The following is a 16,656-nucleotide window of genomic DNA, read 5'->3' as shown; positions in this document are numbered from 1 at the left end:
GACAAAGTCTTTCTGTCCCCAAAGCCCAGGAGACCCCCTGACCTGTGCAGCAGCCTGTCAGCTGATTTGCGTGGTGCCATGCAGCTGAGTGGGCTCTTCCCACAAGCAGGAAGACCAGGGAGGCAGAGGAGAGCGGGCAGGGTTGTGTGGGCAGGGTGACAAGACAGCTTTGGGGCAGGCTTATGAGGAGCTGTGAGCAAGACATGCCCAGGGAGACTAGACTTTGCCCATCCTAGTAAACAAATAGCATCGATTGCTCCAAAGCAATAACTGACTCAGTCATCCGTTTCTCTTGCTAACAGACACAACCTGCAGGGCCCTGAACTTTTGTATGTTTATTTTAGGACAAAAGCATTAAAGGGAAAATATCAAACAACAAATAATCTACATGCATACTGGCTTCCCAGGCATTCTCTGGTCCCCAGGGCATGCTGGCAGGTACAGCCTGTGCTGGGGAGCCCCAGATCAAGCCCACAGCAAGATTGTCTCTGGTCTGTCCACTTCTACTGTTCATCCAGCATCTCAAAGCAGAACAGCCCAGTCTGGGTAGTTTCCTCCAGGAGGCGAAGCTTTCTTCAGACTGATTTGCTGCACTGGCCCTTGCATTTATTTTTCCCTTCCAGATGGGCCCTGTGGGTCCTGGAGACTTGAGGATTTGTGCAGCACATTATTGTGCAGGGTGCCCTTTGAACATCTATAGCATCTCCACATAATCCTCTAAAATGTTCCTTTGTTAGTTGTCTTTCATGCCACACAATTGCCAGCATGCGGCCAGTTAGAAAGGAATTAGAAAAGCCCTGTGTTGGTGGGCACTGTCTGAGGGGGGGAGTTTCAGCCTGGAGGATGGCTCCCTTGGCCTCAAGCCTGCTGAGGTCACCAAAGTGCCCAGCTTGGGGTAGCAGCAGGACCACTGACCTGGCCCAGAGCTCACCAGCAGCCCACTGTCCCACCAGGAGCTCCAGCTTCAGCAGCAATTGCTCACGCTTGCAAACAGCCTTATTTCGTCTCCAGAGGAAACTCTTCAAAGCCACCCAAGCACTTTGATTTTGGAAAGGTTTTAATTCCTGTGAAGATAAGAAAAGCTCCCTTGGCATGGTGCAAGGGCCCCTGAGGGGCACTGCAGCCCACATGCGTGTGAGCCTGGCAAGTGAGGGGGTGAGAGAGCAAGGCAGGCAAACAAGTCCACGGCCACCGCCTGCAGCATGCGTCACTGGTGGCCTGGCACAGGGCGTGAGCTGGCCCTGCACTGCTAGAACTGGACCCTGCCCTCTGCTAGGGCTAGCAATGATGTGGGGTGACCCAGAGACAAGCTTAGCCCCTGGAAAATAGGGTGGCTACCTCCAGGCCAGAGCTTGCAAAGGGTGACAGGGAGATGTTTCCTTGCTGGAGTCTGGGAGGGGGGCAAGCAGCATGCCTGGCGTGCCCTCTTGCAGAGGCGATGGTGCATTGGCCCAGGTGCTGTGCCCAGCTCTGGACTCCGCTGCCCAGGGGCTAGTTTTGGAAATGGGTGGAGTGTGCCTGGATTTAAGAGCTGTGAAATGAGAAAGTGCAAGGTGGGCACATCGATGGGATGGACTGAGAGCAAGGAGTGATGGGGTGTAAAGAGACACACAGGGACTGGAGAAGATAGGGACTAGGCTTTTGAGGCAGTCTGTGTCTTTCTAGGGAGTGATGGGGACAGTCACCAACATGGGGGGGATGTTTTTCCTGTTACCCCTCTCATGGCCAGAGCCTTGCCCTGGCCCTCCAACTCCATCCTGGCCCACAGTAATCAAAGCTTTAATGACAAAAGGCTTTGAGCTGTAGGATCTAGGGGCCAAAGAAGAAAAGGCAACCTTGGTGTCTGGGTCTTCTCCATAGCAAGAAGTAAAACCAATGTCCTTAGACAATCTGGAGGGGAGGTTTGGATAATGAGATCCCATCCATCCATCCAAGGTCCCTGGCAAAACCACCATGACCTGGCCAGCAGGCAGCAAGGAAAGCCTTTCTGAAGTCATGGCATCCCAAGCCAGAGTATGGAGATGGCTCTCTGAGTCAGAGAGGTGTCACAGGCAGCTTTGGTAAGAGCCAGAGGAAAGTGAATTTGGTGCTGTGTGGCAAGAAACTGATCTCTCCCACCCAGCAAGCTCAGTGGCACTGTGCATGAGACGTGAAAGCAATGTAAGTGGAACCAAGCATGGGAAGCGCCACTGGGGTTTGAGAGGGCTCTGTGTGCTGGACACATTTTGAAGGAGAAGGGTAGAAGAGCAGAGAGAGGAAAAACACTGGAGAGTGTTGACCTGGGTCTCAGCGAGACGTTTTTAGTGAACTTGATCGCATTATGTTGTGCTCACAAAATTAAATCTCTTGGCGTGATTACAGCAGTGTCACTTGGACCTGGAGTGGGCTGAAAAGCTGCAGACAAAGGGTGTTGTGAAGTGGCGCAGGGAGCTGCTCAGTCCCTTGTAAGTGGCGAAAGGTGAAGGGGGCAGCATGCTGGTGTCACCAGGGTGCTCCATGAGGAGAGATAGCAGATGGGGGACAGAGGATGCAAGATACACCCAGCACACAGGCTGCTGAAACACAAGGGGGAAGGGGACACTGCACTCCACCTCCTGCTCCCCTACTCTGTGTAGGGGCTGCCCTGTGGGTTCAAAACCCATCAAGCTGAAGCAGGGCTGGTCCCAAGTGAAAGCCCAGCTGTTGGCCCTTGTACAAAACACACTCCACCTCAGTGGGGCCCCACAGACGGTTGTGATGGTGCAATTATGGAAGGTGTAGGAGATATAGGGAGGACAGGGCAATTGTAACACCACTGCTCCACCACGTCAATACTGCAGGGACACCAGCACCAGATCCAGTGGTGATGTGCATGGTGCTTATCACCTTCTGGTCCATCTTGGGGATGTCAGAGAGTGCAAGTGCCTCATCAAGCACCAAGAGGCTCCTGAGCTGTCTGCGGCGGCAGTTTTAGTTGGGCTGAAGGGGCAGTTCCCAGGCTGGGCAGTGTGCTCCTCTTCCCTGCCCTTCCCTAGCAAAAGCTCTTTGTGACTCCATGCCTGCAGTATTAGTGCCCTGTGAGACACCAGGCAGACCCAGCTAAAGGGGTGCAGTTAAATCAGGGACTATTGAGTTTACGGATTGCATTGGTGGAGCAAAAGAGGGCAGGGTTAGGCAGGAGTGAACTGGAGAGATGCTGGGAGTGATGGAAGGAGCACAGGAGAGCCTGGGAGACCTGTCCTACTTTCTCAACAGTTAAGAGCCAGGGCGGGGGTCCCTCCTGATTTCTTGTCCTCAGGCCCCTTGGCATATGTTGTGGGAAGCTGCAGCAGGGATTTCTAGACCAGCATCCCTCCAGACTAGCCTGCAGTCTCTGTGGTGCCCTGTGCAAATGCTCTAGAGAAAGGTGCATGAACGCCCCAGGGCACAAGGCAGGCAGAGGAGGCCCTTGAGGGAGGTGCTTGCTCTTCGTTCTGCCAAGAAAAGCCCAGGGCAGAAACATTCATCTGTGCTGGCTGGCTGCCTGTACCCCCATCTCTTAACAACTAGGGGTTCAGCAGGGCTGGTTTGGGGGTATGGTGAGCTCCAAAGGACTGGAGCAGGCAAAGAGGTACTCTCTGAGCATCAGGACCTCTGGTCCCAAGGGCCTGAAGTTCCTTGCAGGAGCTTTGTCACAAAAGGTATTAAAGAAAAGTCTTTCTGAGCTGGTTTGGGGTTTTTTTGGGGTGTTTTTTTTTCAGTCTGAGTCAGGTATTTAAAACCCTATGAACCTTTCCATGCCCCACCACCTATTTAGGAAAGTGGGAGGGGAGGAAGTGATACAACAGATCCCATAATATGTTTTTGTTTTGCAATTGCTATTGTTAGCATGGAAAAATTATAACCCAAACCAGCATCAATGGAAGGCAGCATGCCCAATCCCCACCGGTGCAACCAGCCCACTCACAGACATGCTGGCTGGCTGCAGGGGACTGATGGCTATTTGGTCATTTCGGTGTTTTGCTTATGTTCCTTGTATTTCAGCCTGGTTTTCTAAGGAAATGAAGCAATTTTACCTCTTGGCTGATTTCACTAATGGGAGCAAGCTCTGCAGGATTTATGTTCTTTGTGGTGACCCCATAACTGGCGGGTGGCTGTGGGGAGGTGCAGAAGGTACCCTGGAAGAGGAAGAGGCACGACATGAGCAAATGGCAACCTCCTGCATGGCTTCCAGCATCTTCCCAGCACTGCAGTACCTCTGAGCCACGGTGCTGGTGGCAGGGGCCAGTTCTCAGTTAGGGGCCAGATCCTGATGTGCAGACATGCAGAAACACCAGGGATGGAGCTGCCCAGTGCTCCCACGGCAACTTCCTTGTCTGTGCACTAACAGCAGGTTCCCTTCCATACTTGAATGTGCTCCTTCCTCACAGCAATCCCCTCCTTGTTTATGGAGAGCATCCATGCCAGATGCAGCATCTTGGGGAAATGAAGAGGAAAGTGACTTTTTGGAGCGCAGGGACAAAGCTGCATGCCCTGGGCTGTTCTGGGTCTGACCTGCTGCTGTTAGTGTAGGTACCAGCAACCTGGCAGAGTCTATACCCCTCTGTCTGATAAGGGTCCTGCTGGCCCCGAGCCCCTGGGGTCTGCCCACAGCTTCATGGCAGCCCTGCTTGCTGCCAGCCCCTCCACCCTGGCTCCAAACTGTGCCTCCTGTTGCATGGGCAACAGAACTTGTGTGCCCATGAGGGGACCAGACCTACAAATAACCTGGCCTAGAAAAGGGAGCTGCTCAGGCGATGTGCACTCGTTTGAAGTGGCTGGATACAGCAGCTCAGGAACCCCTGCTCTATGAGATTTCTAATTACTTTTCTGCATAATTGTTTCAACCGTTTCCTTGCGCTGAAGCAAAGCTTATTGGTTTGTAATCCCTAGCACACCCCGGGGCCTTCTTTAAAATGTAGGCCCAGCATTTACTGCCCCCGGTCCAATAGTTGGAGGATGTGAATTTGTGTGTTATTGCTAAGAGCTTAGTCACTTTGTTTTTAGCTCTTTGAGGACTCCAGATGTGTCACCCGGGCTCGGGGATTTGCTACCTTTTGTGCATTCCAGCATCGTGGCTTTGAATCCTTCATCTCTGTCTTTTGCTTCCTTGCCTGAGGAAGATGAGCTCAGGAACATGGCTCCCTGCTCCTGCACGAGGATTTCATTTTGGGATGCCTCAGTTTGGCCATGTGGTCCCACAGCTTCACCAACTTTCCTCCACAGCCCCATTCCCAGCAGGCTCCCCTGCGCATGCATCACATCGGCTCTGTGTGCTCTCAGCCATCTCTGCCTCCCAATTTCCATCCCACGTTTTACCCGCTGCGTTTTCTCTTTCTTTTTGTTAGCTCTCTGGAGGTTAATATCTATTTCCTCAACAGCATTTGGCTCAAACAATTTCATGCATCTGCCATAAAAGCAATATGAACCTTCCCTGTTTCTCTTCCCAGTTGTCCCCAAAGCACTGCTAAGCAGGCGTGAGCCCGAGTCCCATCACATTGCACACTGGCACATTCAGGTCTCTGCCTTTCCCGCAGCTCTGCAGGGCCACGGTTTAGCCTCCGTCACCTCCACCCACCACTTCTAGGAGGTGTGCTGCAGTGAGAACTGCCCTTCCTTCATTCCCAGGTGGGGCAGCTTTAATCACCTGCCTCCATGTCTGCGGGCTTGCCGTGTGGGAATCACAGCATCCCCGCGAGGCAGCATCGGGCAAAGTCACAAGCAGGGACTGAGATTAAGCCCAGCTCTGGTTTGTGCCAGATTTACAGGGCAGGACAGCCTAAACAGGGACCTCCATGGGAAGGGAAAGGGCATGCCACTCTGCTTAGGGCGAGGGCTTGGGTTCATGTTGATGCTAGGGCAAGCGTGAGCTTTGGGTATGCATAAATTATGTGCTCTGTGTGCTGAGGTGGCACGGCAAGGCTTGGGAAGTGGATGTGCAGGGGTGCATAGGTGGGGAAGGTAGTACCACCCGGTGTGGACAGCATTGGAGCAGCGAGCTGATACCCCAGCAGGAACAGCTCCCGCAGCTGCTGTTTTTCTCCCACCTCAACCTTCATTTCACAGGTGCTGCCTCCTGCTCCACATGCCCTTCTGCAGACACCATGCCACGTACCCAGGGGACTACTCCCAGCAGGATTTTGTGATCTTTCCTTATGACTTCCCTATTTCTGTAAGCTTTTGTGGAGGGATGGGAAGTGCTGAGCTTCAGGACAATCTGCCAGCAGGCAGGAACCTGGGCAGGGTGGAGGGCTCCCAGGAAGAGAGACTGGCATATTGCTTGCAGACCACTGGCATCCTCAGCCAGAGGAGAGGGACTTTGCGGACCATCAGTGTCTTGCCATGATTTGTGCTGATGAGCACCTGAGGGCCTGGCCCCACCTGCACAGTCCAGGTCAGCAATGAACTGTTGAACACATGAGCTTCATGCAGCCTCCCAGCCAGGATTTAGGAAAGCATCCCTGGCAGCCACCTGTGCCCTGGGGCATCACACCTGAGGAGACACAATATGTGATGGAGAAACAGAAAACTGGGAACGCATCTCCACCAAAGTCCCAATGAGGCTTGGGAAATCAGTGTCAAGAAGCCATGTGTGAAGTCCTGCAGCATCTTCCAAATGGCTTCTTCCACAAACCCCAAATTCTGGTGCTGCTGTCCACATTGGGATGGAGAAAGGCTATCTTGTGTTAGACCTGCTGTGGTTCTTGAGAAAAGAGAATGGAGCAGTTCTGAGGTCCAAGCAGCATCAGATCCAACAGGGCAGGAGCACCAAGGAAAGATTTGTGCCAACGCTACCAGCTTCACTGGCTCAGAGATGCTTCACGGTACTTGGTCTGGGGATTCAGGTACCTGGGCTGGAGCTCCTGGTGCACTCCACCATGGATAAAGCCTCTTGAGTGGCTCTGAAGTTGCTGATTTCCCCAGAGGAGCACTGAGCACCCCTGCCAGGATGCAGTCTTCCTTCGGTTGTGCTTGTAGCATCTCCAGACAGGGATCTCTTCTAAGAGACGAGGCCACCATGGGGTCCTTGGCGAGCTCCCAGGGCAGGACACACACGGCTGTGCCATGATGCTGCCCAGGCAAAGAAGAATAGCAGCAGCAGGCCTGTGCACAGTTATGCAGTAATATCCAAATCTGCTTACTGTCTGCCGCTGTGATTGAAGGAGTTTCTGTAATAATGTATTAGCTAAAGCTTCCAGATTATCCCCAAAACATCAGCCTTAACAAAGGGGTAATGCCTCTTTAATCCCCACATGATCCTGGTTCCCAGTCTCTGCAGGACATTAATTCACGGCTAATACACAGACTCCAGGCAGGCTGCTAATGTGGGCTGCATCTGAGGCCGGGTCCAGCCGGCCACACGCTGCTTCTGCCTCGCCAGGCCACCACTCTGCTCCCCCTGCTCCCTGGGAGCAGTGGATATCTCCAGCCTGGCCCTGGTTTCTGAGCAGGGCTCCTGGCTTTGGCTGGCTGTGGCAGGTCTTAGGTGATATGGGATGCTCCTCTCTTCCCTGCACAGTGAGACAGCCAGGCACTCCACGCTGGATGTTGGACATTTGCTCCTCACCGCCACGTCCCTGAAGGAGGACAAGCCAGTGTAATCAGCTGCAGCTGGTTTTGTTGTATTTGGCAAACAGCTTCCTAGAGGCTTGCTGGCTGGAAATGCCATGGCCAAAGCTGCAGGGGGCTGCTGGGTGAGCATGGAAGGGTACATCCCTTCCTTGCAAGCACCAAGACTTCAGGGGGGCTTAGCCCTGGCCCCATCCCTTGTGCCAGAGAAGCTGCCCTGGGAGCTGATTTTTGGAATAGGACAGTGGAGGCTGCTGGCAGTCAACAGCCTCCTGATAGCCCAGCGAAGGCAGGGCTGCAGGTCCAAAACCCAATATGTGTGGATACCATCCAGGAAACAAGAGAAGACAGGAGCTGGATGGACAAACATATTAGCAGATGGTGACCACATGATGCCTGTCCCCTTCAGCAGGACCCCAAGAGCCAGTCTGCCCCACTAACAGGTTGTAAAACACCACAGGAATTGCTGTTGCCATCCTGGAGTGCTGCAGCCAGAGCTTCTGAGCCCTGGCTTGCAGCTGAGCCTCTGCTCCCACCCATTACCAGCTTAGCCACGTGCAGGATAAAGACAGTTCAAGAAGAGGTCCCTTGTGAAACAGCTTCTCAGCCTTCTCCTTCTGCACCCCAGTCTTGTTCTCCTCCAGGTCCAACTCTATGAGCAGAAGAAGGAGGTGTAACTTAAACTAATGATGATGATGATGGTCCAAAATTTGCTTTATCAGAGAAGATATTTGGGCCTGCAAAACTATGGTGGCAACATCTGGCTGGTTCCAGCCAATCCTTCAGAAAGCATTTTTACTCCACGACTCAGAAAGCTATCCCTTCCATCCTGATCTGCTAGGGGTGTGCATGTGGTGCCAGCTCTTTTGAAAACGTTTGATGGTGGGAGAGCAAGAAAGGAACCATGGGATTTTGTAGGTACGAGCCCTGGGTGGAGAATGCCCCTTCCACTGCCCAGCCTTCTGTGAGGCCTGGGACAAGGCGACAGTGTAAAGCACAAGACAAAAGGCTGACAACAACAACCCCTAACACAGCTGCTAAGGTGTCAGAGATGGTGCCTGTCTGGCCACACACGTGTGGGATCCCTGGCCATGAGAACTTTGCCATGGTGCTCTCCATCCCACCAGTTGTTCCCTCATGTAACCAAATCCCAGGATCTGTGTCCACAGGCTGCTCCAGGAGCAGTCAAGAGTCCTGTCTTGGAGTTACCTGAGAATGTCACAAATTGTCTTCCAGAGGTGTCTGCCTCCCCCACAGCCTATAAAGGGACAACTCAGAGCAGACTCAACGGGGATGCAGTTTGAGCTGGGAGAAACGCATCCTACCCCATCTTCTGAGGCCAGTAGCCATCTGGGTGAGGACCTGAGCACAGTTCAGCTGCAACCTTTGGGCAGGCTTTTCTCAGTTTCCTCTTTTGATGTGTAAATCGGCAGCTACCTCAAAGAGCTTCGTGATGGCTGAATTCAGCAGCAGGTGCCTTTTACAGATTTTTTCTTTCTCGCCAATTACCTTTCTGGTATCCACGGTTACTGCATCATCCTGCATCAGGAAGGTTTCTTTGCCTGCTCGTCCATCACCCGGCACCCATGGGCATTCCTCCAGACCTAGTGCTGCAGGCACCCAGCTGCAACAAGAGCAGAAGACTTGAGGGGCCCTAGGAATATGATATCCCTTGGTTGCTCACAATGCCTGATGACCCCGAGATGCAGCCTGCCTTTCTGGGAACATGCAGGCACCTATCCTGAGCATGTCTCTGTTTCTGCTGCTCCACTGTGTGCGTATAGACACTGGTGGTGTTGAGGTACCAGCAGTGGCTCAGCTCCTGAAGAAACACTGGCATGGATCCGTATGAAAGCATAAGCTCCCACTCGTATGGGGATATAATTTGGACATGCAGAAGCCAAATGCATTACTGTTTGGCAGAAATCTTGCCCTCCATTCTTCCTAGGCAGTGTGAAGGTTCTCAGGTGGAGCAGTGCAGTTGTGAGACACCACCTTTGAACCTGGGCTCCTGCTACAGCTCGTGGTGTAGGCACAAGCCAGGAGCTGTCACTGGTCGTACTTGGAGCCTAGTGCAGCCAGGACCTGAAACGAGGCCTCCCATGGCATCGGGCCCTGCAGTGAGTGAGTCACCTCTTGTCTGCTCTCTGCCATGCAGGCACCGGAGAGGCTGCTGCAACAGGTCCTTTCTAAGGAGGCTGCCCAAGAGCTGTGTCACTGCAGGGAAGATACCTGTGAGCTTGCACACACAGACAGGTGTATGTGCATTCACACAGATGTGCACATATGTGCAAGCACACATCTTATTGTGGGGTGAGCAACAGAAGGTCCAAGGCAGCAAAACAGCCAAGACACCCTCCTGTTCAGCTCTGGGAGATGTCTCCAAGGTTCATCTTGGCATCTGCTTTCCCAGCCTCTGTTTTCTCCCCTGTGTTTGATTTCCACACATTTCCCGCAGCCAGTACTCTCACGAGCACCAGTTAATGCTCCCCCTGCCTCTGATCTGGGTTTCTAATGCCAGCACAAGGAGCTGCAGCAGCAAACCTGGGCCGATGCCAGCTTCTGAAAGTCTGGCTCTGACACACCACACCTCAGCGTGCTCACAGGGAATCAGCCCCTGCAATCAGGTTGGAGGAGAAGGAGATGGGGGGGAGCAGGATGTGTCCATGTGGTCAGCGGAGCCAGAGGTGTGACACCCATGCAAGAAGGAGCCAAGGCCGGCAGAGAGGCTGGACTCAGCCTCCGCACCACGCTGCAGAGTGCAGGGCTTGCCTACAGCCCGGCAGCCTGGCCCTGCACCAGGACCACTGGTGCAGCCAGCAGCCTGCATGCACTCCACGTGCAGGCGCAGTGCTCCCGCTCGGGTTCCCAGCATGATGCTACGCCTGGCCCCATGCCCTGGAGCTGCCTCCAGCAGGGCTCTCCCCCACACCAGCGCATGTGTGATCCTTGCAGTGAGGACTTCATGTGCCAGGGAGGCTCCAGCAATCTGCAGAGGTTTGGGAAAGGCACAGGACTCCTTGCAGAGAACTACCCTGACAGGTTGGATAGCATTTTCCTGCAGGGCACCATTTCACAGCTACAAGGTGTTTTCTCCCTGGAGACACCTGTGCAGGAGTCACACAGGCAGGCACAGAGGAGCAGGACAGGCAGGCAGGGATCTTGGATGCAGGCCTGGGAATAACAGGAGCTGAGCCAAGGGGCTGGCATGAGAAAAAACGTGCCCAACCTGGGCATAGACACACGGAAGCTAGAAAGAGCAGGCAGCTCTTGCCTGATTAAAGATGGCATCTCCCAGGGGTGTGGGGAAGCAGGACACCCAAATGCTGTCACATAGAGCTTGAGCATGGCTTCAATGGTGGCGTAAACACAGATGGATTTGTGACCCTGGGACTTCACCTGTGCTTCTATCTACAGCTTATGACCAGCTGACTTGGGTCTCTTGCATTTCCAACCAAGACATCCAGCTTCCCTATGACATGGGGAGAGTCAACTGGACCTTTGGGCATGGGAGCAGGGAGAGCCCGTGTAACTGCTGCCCCAGCACGCAGGGGCTTGGGGGTTAGTGATGGTACCTTTAGCACGTTTCAGCTCCATGCCATCACTCCTGCCATGTAAGCAGCCTGCTACCCTAATTACAAATACTTTAACGACAAATAAATGCCACATACCGCCCACAGCAAGAGGGAGTGGAAAGCTAAAAATACCCTCCCCTCACGGCTGCCAGCAAACTCCAGCAGGCCACCTGCTAGCGGAGAGCCAGAACCACCCAGAGCAGAGACAGGCACCCACCACACGCTAAGGAATATAAATGAGTCTTGCGGCGTGACCTGGTGCTGCCGGCGTGGGCTCCATGGCGCAGCCCTCGCAGTGGAGATGAGTGCCCAAGAAGCTCAGCCCAGCTGGCAGCTCGGCGCTGCCTCCAGACACAGTGGGAGGTGTAGCTCTGGGGGAGACAGGCTAGGAAAATACTAGAGGGTTGGTATCTTTCCCTGCCTTCTCCCCAGGGCAGCAAAGGAACTGCCAGACCTGGGAGAAATGCATCAGCAAGGACATGGGGCTGATGGCAGCGGGGCTAGGGAGCTAGGGGTGGACACTATAAGTGGGGGGACATGGCTGGTGGGATAGGGGCATTGTAGCGGTGGCTTGCAGCAGTGGCATCACTGTGGGGTTGATGTAGTGATGTTTGCTCTGTTGATGCAGACTGTTCTGCACTGGAGGCAGATGAATACAGCACCAGCAGTGATGGAGATGTAGGGATAAGGATGGTGGAGAGATGCTCCTGAGTCTGCAACACCTTAGACAATGTGTCTCCAGTTCTAGATGGTAGAGATGTCACCTTCCCACCAGCCACTGCAGGGAAGGGAACTGGTGGTCTGTGGACACCCGTGAATCAGGGAGGCACGGGCAGCACTCCCATCCCCAGAAAGATCCTGCAAACTCATCCCCCCACCCCTCCTCCTCTGACCAGCACTCATCAAAGTGCCCATAAAGAGCAAGGTTTGCTCCCTGCTTTGAAAGCTCCTGGACTCTTGGGGATGGCCAACACAGACTACAATTCCTCTGATCTCTGGGTAGGCAGCACCTCAAGAGCTGTGGGAAGCATGAAGGCTGGGTATGCTGGAGCAGCTCCCTTCAGCTCCCCTTGCTCAGGTAAACACCTGAGACCTCAGGGAATGGATCTGAGGGGGAGCAATGGGCCACATGCTGCCTCTCATCCAACAAAATGGAAACAAGAGGTCCTGGAGGACACATCACAGTGTAAAGAGCATGAAACCAGAAAACATCATGCAGCTCCCTGCCTGCCTAGCTCTGGAGAGATCTGCCCACTCAGCCCAAATGATGAGAGATGAAAAAGGAGCAAACCAGAAGAGCTTTGTCTCTGTTCCAATCCATCAGAGATTTGAAACTTGACAACAATGCAGGAGAGATTTTCACCCTATTGTTACAGATTATCAGTGCATGAAAATGCCTGCCACACTTCGCACCAGACCCACAGAGCAAACCTGCTCTGAATGCCCACGTGGAGAAAATGCAAGCAAGCCCCAGTGAGCAGCATGCATACCGTCAGCACCAGAAAGCCCATGGCTTCCTGCAGCAGCACCAGACCACCAAATGAATGGGACCCAGAGCCCCTTGGAAAGCTGCAGGCAGGCTCTTGCTCAGGATGGCTTTGCTTGGCTTCATTTCACTCCCCCAGTGTGACCCATCCTCCCTATACATCCTCCATGGATTCAGGCTTTCATGTCCTGCTGCCTGTTTTTGCGAGACCTGGGGGCCCACGCAAGATCACCCCATCCTCTAACAGGACAGGCAATTTGCTCAGGGGATGTCAAGCCTGGAGGACCCCACATTTCCCACAGAAGAGGAATTTAGCTAGAGACAAAACCGACATAGTGACGCTTAGCCAGTGGCAGTCCTCAAGACACAGGAAGCCACAGAGGAGCTGCATTGCAAGGAACTGAGTCATGCAGTCTTGCTATCTCATGTCAAAAAAAAAAAAAAAAAAGAGCAAGAGCAAGGACTAGGTTTTCCCTTCTTTCACACAGCGATGATGCTGAAGGTGTGTTGGTGGCATGGTAGGGACCAGCCTGACTCCTTCTGGGGCAAAGCTCAAAAGCCTGTAAGAGCCTCATCTTGCTATGTGTAGGTTTTCTCACCTGCACAGGGTTTCCTTGCTGGGTACAGAGCAGCAAGATACTTTCTGCCAGTATCTGCTCTGGGATCAGGGTGGCTGCACATAATGGGTGCCACATTACAGGCTATGAGCTGTTATTATGGCATGTTTATTCAATCAATCAGTAGTTGAATAGCTGGGGTTAAGAAAGGCTCTGATTCACACCCGGGTGGGCTAATTTGAGGACAGTGTTTCCTGCCCCTGCTCCACCCTCTGCCTGGGCTGCCAGACTTGTTGCACTGCTGGTGAAGCAGCCACTGAACCTCTGTGGCAGAAGACGGACACTGCAAACATGCTGGGCAGTGATTTACAGCCGCACAGCAGCTGCAGGGTCACCCCACAGCGGCAGTGGGAGCACCCATGAGACCAGGCATGGTGGTCACGGCAGGGGGTGTCACACCTACCAGCCCAAGGTGGTCCCCTCCACCCATGAATCCACCCCCGCACCCTGAAACTCTCTTGCTGGAAACTTCCCCAGAGGATGTGGAGACCAGCAAAAGTGCTGTTTGTTGCTATGCCACATTTTCATCAGTGGTCTGGAAGTAAATCTAAGATCTTGCTGCTAATATTTGCAGCTGACACACGAGCCTGGCAGAGCAGTAAATAGTGATGAAGAGACAGCAGTCTTCAGACCAGCACAGGCCAATCCAACCATCCTATTTAATACAACCAGCTGAGAGTTATAACTAGGAACAAGCAGTGCAGGCTGTTCCTGCCAAACTGAGACTTGTGTTTTGAAAAGAAATATGCGGGAGCCATAGCAAGTGAGCATTAGCATCCCTACAAGCACTGAGGAAAGGGCAGCTGTGATCCTGAGCAGAGGAGGAGAGATGTGCTACTGATGGCTCATGGATGTGCAAAGAAGTACTAGGCCTCAGCCCCTGCCTGAGGAGGCACGTAGGGTTCGCAGCATTAGCTCTTGGCTTTCTCAAAGTTGCACCTAGATCCATGCCAATGAACCCCTCTGCCTGGCTACAGATAGTCAAGCCACAGAGAAAGACAAGGCAGGTGTTTGCAGGAGCAAACAGGACCTGGCAGCGCAGCCCTGGCTAAGGAGCATGCACAGTCCTGCAGCCTGCTGGTGAGCGAGGCATGGCACAGATTGAGCCATGCAGCTGATGTGAGATGCAGTGCCTTATGCACCATGGATTTCCCTCTCAGCTCCCTTGCACCCCAGGCAGGAGGCTCCTGCCCTCCCTGTGTTTCTGAGGCTGAAGCACTGGCCAGGCCCTGGCTGCTAAGATGCGTTTAAGTTCCCATGAAAACCAGATAAACGTGTCCTGAAGACTTAGAAAGCTATGGGAGCAGTGAGGGGTTGTTGCTGCTGGATATATCCCTAGGGAAAAGACGGCAGAAATACTCCCATCTGCAGAGAATGCCCATCTCCCTCAAGAATAAACCGTCTCACTCCCTCCTTGTGCTGGCACTGGCCACAGGGAGGCTGCGAAGCAGAGAGCTCAGCAAGCTATCCAGCTAGGAAGTGATACAGCAAAGAAAAAAAAAGAGAAAAGGAGCCTTTTTTCATCAAACTGACTCATGTCTGGATTGTCATGACTTGGGGTGGCAGGACCATGCAGCTAGGGATGGGATGGCAGAGCACCTCTGCCTCTCCTGGTGCCCCAGCTGGCTTGGGCAGACTGCACTGGTGCAATTGCCTCTGGGAGGTGACCCTGTGTCCCCATTTGTGTCCTGCCTGCACTGGCACCGATGTCAGCTCAGGGCACCCTGCCTCGCGTCCCCTTGCTCCTGCCCCAGTGCCACCCAGCATTTCTGGCACAGCCATGCAGACTGACAGTGGGAGTCAGATCCAGATCCAGGAGCTAATTCAGGCTAAAAATAGCCCTTCCTTTTGCCATACATATACATATATTTTAACCTGGCTTAGTTCTGCAAGGTAGCTCCCTGCATCACCCCCAGCCCAGTGGCCTGACAAGCTCAAGGAGTGTACAACCAGGAGTGGGAGAGCCCAACACTGTCTCAGCACTGCCCCAGTTGCCCCCTCTGCCCAGTATGCCACCACTGCCAGCGGAGTGAGCAAGGCTAGCAGTGGGGAGAGAGCCCTACAGCACATGGGACCCACAAAATCACGCAGCCTCTGTAGTCAAAGTAAGAATCCCCCTTGCAGTCGACCACTCGGTCTCCTCCAGGCAGCACTCTGTGGTGGAGGTAAGCTGCATTCAGCCCAGGAGCGTGTCCCCATGCTCACTTGCACACAGGTTTAAAGAGGGTGACAAACAGCCTCTGCTTTCTCACATTTGCCTTTGGGAGAGCAGGCGTGTGCACAGAGCCATGTAGGAGAGCTAAGAGGAGCAGGTGAACAGGGATGGAGCAATTTGCATCTGCTAACGTGCCTGAGTTCTGCACAGCCTCCCGAGGTGGACTGCAGCCCTACGCCGAGCAGGGCTCCCACCTCACCCACCACTCCTGCCTGGCACCTTGCTTGCTTTTCCACCCTGCTTTCTGCCCACCCTGGCTTTCTGCCCTTTCCTGCTCCAGCCGGTTCCCAGGGCTGCATCCATGCAAAAGCATCCTTCCCTCTGCTCCCCAGCCCTGGGCTGGCCTCCTGCCTAGCCATAGCAGCTCCCCACCCTGCTACCAGTAAAGCGGAGAGTGCTGGGATCCCTGCCAGACCCCCGTCTCCTGCATTTCAGCTTCCAGCTAAATGTCAGAAACGTGATCTCTCAAGCCTGCCAGGTTATGGGGAGGAACGTTTTCTCCCACTGCCCCACACTGCTGCCCACAGCTATGGCAGTGGGGCAGCTGGTGTGGTCCATGCCTCACTGTGAGGTACATTGCCAGTGGTCCCACTGCCAGAACATCTGGACCTCTTCTCTGCCCCTGTCTGAGAACTTTCTGGTGAACCAAAACCCACCAGAGCCTCTTGAGATTCAGAGCTGAAGAAAACTCCTTGATGGGCACCAGCAGGTTGGGGGATGCAAAGGGAAGCAGTTCATGCTTCAGAAGCACTGGGGGGGAGTGGGGCAGGACCCTAAAAATGTCTGACAAGACCTGAGATCATACCCAAGCCAGGAGACTCCCCTGCTCCTCGTCTAACCTTTCTTTGGGCAAATTGATGGTGGTCATCTCCCCCTTTGGAAAATCACTAACTGGACAAGTAACGCCCAGGATGTGGGTGACTTGGCTGGGAGCATGGGGCGCAGGCACCGTGAGGTGCTCAGACCCCCTCCCCACACCCCCACTGCCCTCTGCTGACTCCCAGGCTGTGGTCCCAGGGAACCCAGTGGGAAGTTGGGTGCTACATGGACCTGGGGACAGAGCACAGCATCACTGGTGACTCCCACCACAGTGCCCACGTACCTGTGGGTGCCACGGGGACACCTGCGGGAGCTCCTCTGGCTGCCATCCTCTTCCTCAGCCAACATGGAAGAAGCAGCAGCATGAAGTGGAGGACA

This window comes from Falco biarmicus, chromosome 8, assembly GCF_023638135.1.
Source record: "Falco biarmicus isolate bFalBia1 chromosome 8, bFalBia1.pri, whole genome shotgun sequence".
Classification (NCBI taxonomy): Eukaryota; Metazoa; Chordata; class Aves; order Falconiformes; family Falconidae; genus Falco; species Falco biarmicus.
The sequence above is the reverse complement of the archived record's forward strand: the minus strand, read 5'-3'. Positions refer to the sequence as shown.